This window comes from Fukomys damarensis, unplaced genomic scaffold (genome assembly GCF_012274545.1).
Source record: "Fukomys damarensis isolate Sample0158 unplaced genomic scaffold, DMR_v1.0_HiC HiC_scaffold_15, whole genome shotgun sequence".
Classification (NCBI taxonomy): domain Eukaryota; kingdom Metazoa; phylum Chordata; class Mammalia; order Rodentia; family Bathyergidae; genus Fukomys; species Fukomys damarensis.
In genome coordinates, this window is record NW_022900927.1 from 3459928 (window position 1) to 3465770 (window position 5843).

The 5843-nt window shown below is 50.1% G+C and overlaps 1 protein-coding gene across 7 annotated transcripts in view; it reads right to left on the minus strand.

Moving 5' to 3' along the window:
* The window catches only part of LOC104875761 (merlin), a 74067-nt gene extending 68491 nt beyond the window's left edge, over positions 1-5576 (minus strand). For all 7 annotated transcript variants that reach the window (XM_033763528.1, XM_033763534.1, XM_033763532.1 and 4 more), the window contains exon 1: positions 5543-5576. The gene's annotated coding sequence lies outside the window, so the exon portion shown is untranslated. The remainder of the gene's footprint in view (positions 1-5542) is intronic.
* Between the last annotated feature and the right edge of the window lie 267 nt (positions 5577-5843).

The following is a 5843-nucleotide window of genomic DNA, read 5'->3' on the forward strand; positions in this document are numbered from 1 at the left end:
TCCCCCTCCCCTCTCTTCTTTGCCCCTTCTTATCCTTCTACCACCCCACTCCTTTTTCTTTTGAGACTGGGTCTCGCTATGTAAGTCAGGCTGGCTTTGAACTCACTGTGTACCCAGGCTGGCCTCAGTTAAGGGTGATCCTCCTGCCTCAGCCTCCCGAGTGCTGGGATGACAGGTGTGTGCCACCACACCTGGCAATTTTCCACTATTTCTTACGGGAAAAATATGTTCAGTTCTCGCCCTTTTTGGTGTTTGAACACAAATTGGGGATGAGTTGAGTTTGGCAACTGCGGTATCCTTGTACTTGTCACTCTTGAATCAACACTTGGCCTTGGGGACTCTCCAAAATTACGGGCCTGAAGTTCGCTACCCAAGGGGGAGCTTTCTGCTGTCTTTCGGTGCTGTGGACTCTGCACATCTACCCTTGGGGAGCAGTGCAACTGTCCTTTTTGTGGTGTATCTGCTGCTGCCTTGTGCCTCTTCTTGGGGATCTGTCGTTTTGTGTCCCCATGGCCAGAGGGCTGTGCTGTTACCGGGGGAAATAACTGTGTGTTTTTGATGAGCTTTCTTCAGATATGAGCGACAGTGCTCTTGGCCCTGGGCTCAGTGTTGAGTGAAAGACGGTGTCTTCCAACACTGGGGGAACTGTGGTTCTACTACTTTTTTATGTAAACTTTGGGGCTTGTATTATATGCACATTTAAACTATAGCTTTTGAAGTTCCACCTTGTAGTTGTTCTCAGTGTTTTGCAGTGCGTAATTTTTACATTCCTGGTGCGGACCTGCTACTCGTACAGGACACGTCCGGTTCCTTCCTTTGATCTTCTTCCTCTCCCTCCCTCCTCCGTCATCTGCTGGTCCCTTTCTCATGTGAGACAGATCGATCTCCCTACTTTGTGTCGTCTGTGTTTTATTTTGCTCTTTGTTACAGTTTGGGTTTTCCATGTAAGAGACGTAACGTGGCATTTAAGCCTGTGTATCTGATTATTTTCACGTAGCATTGTGATCCCAAAGCACATCCATCTGCCTACAGGTGACCCGAGCTTATCCTTCTTCGTGGCAGAGTAGTACTCCGTTGCGTGTAAGCATCACTTTTCCATTACCCATTCATCTGTAGGTGAACGTGCAGGCTGCCTCCAAGATTTTGCTATTATGACCTGTGCCGCTATAAACATGGATATGCATGTATGTAGCATGATGTCTTTAAGTCTTTTGGGAAGACACCTCGGAGGGGAATAGCTGGGTCAAGTGGAGTTCCCGATTTTAGTTATTTGAGGAATCTCCACACTGATTTCCATAGTGGCTGGACTGGTTTATAATACGTTTACTATTTTAACTGAAAAACCGTAGATAGGCTCCAATCACCAAACACACAGAAAACAAGACGAAGTGCTGATCTGTGATAAAAAAATATGGCTGGAAGGAATCTCAGAGAAACCAGCCCCCCTACAAGAGATGGTTCGTATTTGTTATTTTAGTTTTTCAGCCTTCTGCATGGACTGCAGCTCCCAGGAGTAGAGAGGAAAATAGGCTTTGAGGGTTCCTCCTCTCTGGCTTCCCATGGCGAACCCTCGCCCTGTGATTTTCACCTGCTTGCAGAACAGCGGGTGTCACTTGGAAATTTCCGGGGAACACAGGGAGCCCTGCCCTGCCCAGGGGCCAGGCAGTACCGAAGTGGCCTTGGGGTTTTTAGGATCCCCACCCCTACCCCGCAGGGCAAGATTTGCTGGTCTTTGTGGCCAAGTACAGACTGGCTCTCATTTCCAGCTGGGAAGCAAAGCAAACTTGCGAAGATTGGCTTTTGATTTCCATTCTGGCTTTTGCTTGCAGTCCCTTAAGTGAACAGAGTCTTACCAGGTTTGTGGGAAAAGCCCCCGTCTGGTGCTCAGGGCCAGCAGGAGGTCATGGTGAGCTGCTCGTTCCTCTCTTCTGCCTGTGGGAACAGGTCCTTTCCCAAAGCTGCGTTGGTTTTGAGGGTAGACAAGGGCGATCGACAGGCAGGGACGGGAGAGTAGGGAAATGGCTGTTTTCTGACTGCTTTTCTGTGATGTTTTGTTGTTTTTTTTTGCTGTCACCTGTTCTCAGACTCGTATCCTCTTCCTTCCCTAAGATCAGCGAGATGTCTTGAGATGTTCGTTTTTACACGGTGTGATACAAATACAGTGAATGCTTTACATTTCAATAAACGCGTTGAGGTAGAGGACACAATGCCACGGCCCCCTCTCAAAATCCTCTTCTTCACTTCAAATGCATTTCTCCCATGGTTTTTGCCACTTTTCAAAGCGGTTCCGGAGTCCTCTCTCGTGAGTGTCTTTAGCTGCGGTCCTGGCTGCCTTGGTGTCCCGCACTGATTCAAAACTGTTTCCCTTCTGTGGTCATTTTCACGTCGGGGAAGGAGCCAGGCGTCACACAGGGCCAGATCTGTGAATGAGGTGACTCGGTGACGAGTTTCCACCCGGCTGCCTTTCCGTCCTCAGTCAGCGGTGTTGGCTGTACTCACGAAAGCGGGCACCCGAGGTGCTGTGGGAAGAGACGCGGATGACGGGGACGGGTGTGTTCGAGGTGAGCGTGAGGACTTTGAGCGCGATTCATGGTAGTGTGTGAGTTTTGCTTCAGTTTTTATTTTCATTACCACGTGCTGCATTGCATGATGTTTATATTTCTTGCGGGGAGTTGGTGCCTGTGCTAACCCATCTAAGTCCTTTTTCATCCCTTTCTTCCTCTCCCTTGCCCTCCTCCCGTCTCTCCATCCCCGTCCCATTTGAGGAAGATCCATCTCCCTACGTCCTGTTACTCCTTTCTTTTATTTGCTCTTTATTTACGTTCTCGGGTCAGAGAAACCATACGATATCTAAAGCTTATGCATCTGATTTTTTTTTTCACTTAACATTATGGTCTCAAGGTGCATCCACTTTCCTATGGATGACTCGAGTTTACCTTTCTTCACAGCAGAATTAAAAAGCTTCTCCACAGCAAAGGAAACCACCGACATAGCCAAGAGACAACTTACGGAATGGGAGAACATTTTCTCCAGGTATTTCTCAGACGGAGGACTAATGTTTGAATACATAAAGAATACACATAAAAAGGCACCCCAAAGTAAAAGACCCAGTCAAAAAATGGGCAATTGAAATGTCCAGACAGAGGTGCTCTCACACCCTTACATGTGATCACCCGTTGCTCTGTTGCATTTTGTCTTCATGGCATCCGTTAGAGAGTATCTCTTAGACCCAGAGGTCTTTTGGGTTTCCTTATTCTGTCTCTGTCCTGCCTGGCTTGGTCTGCAAACATCAGGAGGTCTTCCATGGCACCATCTCTTCTTTGTCTGTGAAAATGTGGGGACCCTGTGGCTTGATGTTTGACGTGAGGATTATAAACCATGCAGTCGGAATCAGAGCTTCACAGTGGGTGTCCGGGTGACCGCGGATGTTACTGTCTCCCTAGTCCTTGTTCTTAGAAGTCGTCCCCCACCCTACGGCGCTTTCCCCTCTTCTCCACTGCCTCCCCCACCCCTTCACCTTCCATGGCCAAGTCTTCTGATGTCACCACTGCCACCGCATCCAGACCTTTTCCCAGCCCCTTCCCTGCCTCTCAGCATCCCCAGCTCCACATCCTGAGCAGCCAAGCCCCCACCCCAGACGCACAATGCCCCATTCCGTCCCTCTCCACTCTGCTGCCGGGAGGGGCTTCCTCACTCCCTCCTGTGGTCCTTTAGCATCTGTCAGCTGAATTCCCGACCCTCCTGGGTCCTGGCTTGGCTTCATGAGGCTGCACCTTTCGGGGCTCCCGTTCTTTGAGCCTTCCCATGTCTAAGTGCCCTGCTTTCCCCTCGGGCCCATCAGCAGCACCCCTGAGGTCTCCTTCCCGTCCCCCGACTCCCGCAGTCCCCTCCTCTCTGTTTGCTCTGGGTCCACTCTGCTGCGCATGGAGGGGGTCCCCATGGAGAGTGAAGTCTGGTCCGCGTGTCCTGCTCTAAGTGTGAATGTCCAGAGCTCGCATCCGGCTTGGCCTCGCCTCTGCTGTGTGGCCTTCAGCAGCCGCATTTCTCTCTGAGCCTGTTTCCTTTGCTTCCTCACCCTGCCCCCAGCCACAGACACGGCGCTGTGCCTTCTGAGCCTCCCACTCCAAGACATCTACTGCCCTTCCATGCCTGGCTCTTTCCAGCAGAGCCTCTCTCCCGTGCTGGCCTGTCCTCCTCCGTGGCTTCTCATGGTTACATCATTTCAGTGTTACTGTTCCAAGCTCATCTTTCCCGGTAGCTCTGTTATCCACGGACTTTGCTAGGCCATCTGTGTATTGATTTGGGGTCCTGGGGGTTGAACTCAGAGTCTTCTCATTGAGCTGTATTGAAGCCCTTATTAAAAAAAAAAAAGTCTAATTTTGAGACAGGATCTCCTTAAGTCACTAAGTTGCCCAGGAGTGCTGGGCTGGAACTTGGAATCCTCCTGCCTCAGCCTCCCAGAGATCTGGGATTATAGGTCACAGGTTCTACCATTTTCTTTTCCTACCCCGCATCTCTGACAGTTCGCTCTTCTCAGTCACGTTACTCTGTCCCCAATTCACCCTGCCCAGTCCCCAGGGAAGCAGTGGGTTCTTCCCTCTCCCTCCGGGGAGCCCTCCGCTGGCCACTTGACTCACTCAGATTTTCTAGAAGAGGGGAGACAATGAAGTTGAAGCTCAGAGAGGGATGTCTTGCTTCGGACCACACAGCAGAGATGAGGTAGCGCTGGGATTTGAACCCGTGGCAAAGAGTAGTAAAAATGTCTTCCGCTGTGACTCTGGGTGTCTAAGGTCAAGGTGCTGGCAGTTGCCTTCTTCTGAGCTCACCCCGCTCACCTCTCCTCTCCCCGGCAGTCCTCCCCTCCCTCCACTTCTGCAGAAGACCCTCCGGCCCGCCCTCTTCCAGCTGGTCTGTAAACCTCGGGTCAGTGTCGAAGCCACGCTGGCTCCTTCCTTTCATGAGGCTCCTGGAAAGAATAGCACAGAGCCTTGCTTTGTCACCTTGTTTTCAGTTTAATCTCCCTTTAAGGTTTTTGTTTTGTTTTTTTCAGTACGGAGGATGGAAACCTTCAGTACTGGGAATTCAGTCCTGAGCTACATCCCTGGTCCTTTTTAGTTTTTACTTGGAGACACAGGTCTCCCGACATCTCTAAGTTGCCCAGGCTGCACTCGAGTACGTGACCTGCCTCAGCCTCCCAGTGACTTGGGATGACGGGAGTCTGTCACTGTGCTTGGCTCCATTTAAAATATTTTTGTGGGATTTTTTTGGGGGGTGGAACAGTGCTAAGGGTGGAGCCTGAGGCCTTATGCGTGCTGAACACACGCCACGGCTGACCCGTGTCCCTGGCCCCTTTTGTACGTTTTGACACTTAGAGTCACAGGGTCGAAATCTGCAGGTAGGAAGTGAGCTGACAGTGCACACGTTCCCCTTTCTTGTGCCTGGCTGCTCAGTTCCTTTCTCCAGAGACAACCAGAGTTGCAATTCTTTTGTTTTGTTTGTTTGGTTTTTTGAGACAGGGTCTCACTATGTAGTTGAGACTGACCTGGAACTCACTGTGTAGCCCAGGCTGGTCTCGAACTCACAGCGATCCTCCTGCCTCAGCCTTCTAAGTGCCGGGGACAACAGGTGTGCGCCACCCTGCCCGGTACCATTTTTAAGTGTTTGAAGAAAAACTTATATTTGTCTTTCATAACCCATGAGAAATATATGTAACTTAGATTGCAATTTTTTCTTCCTTTTCAAAAATGTTTTATTAGTACGTGTTTGCAATACATAATAAGCACATTCAAGGTGAGGAATTGGTCCCTACACATTTTGCATCTTCATTCCTTTCTGTTCCCCCT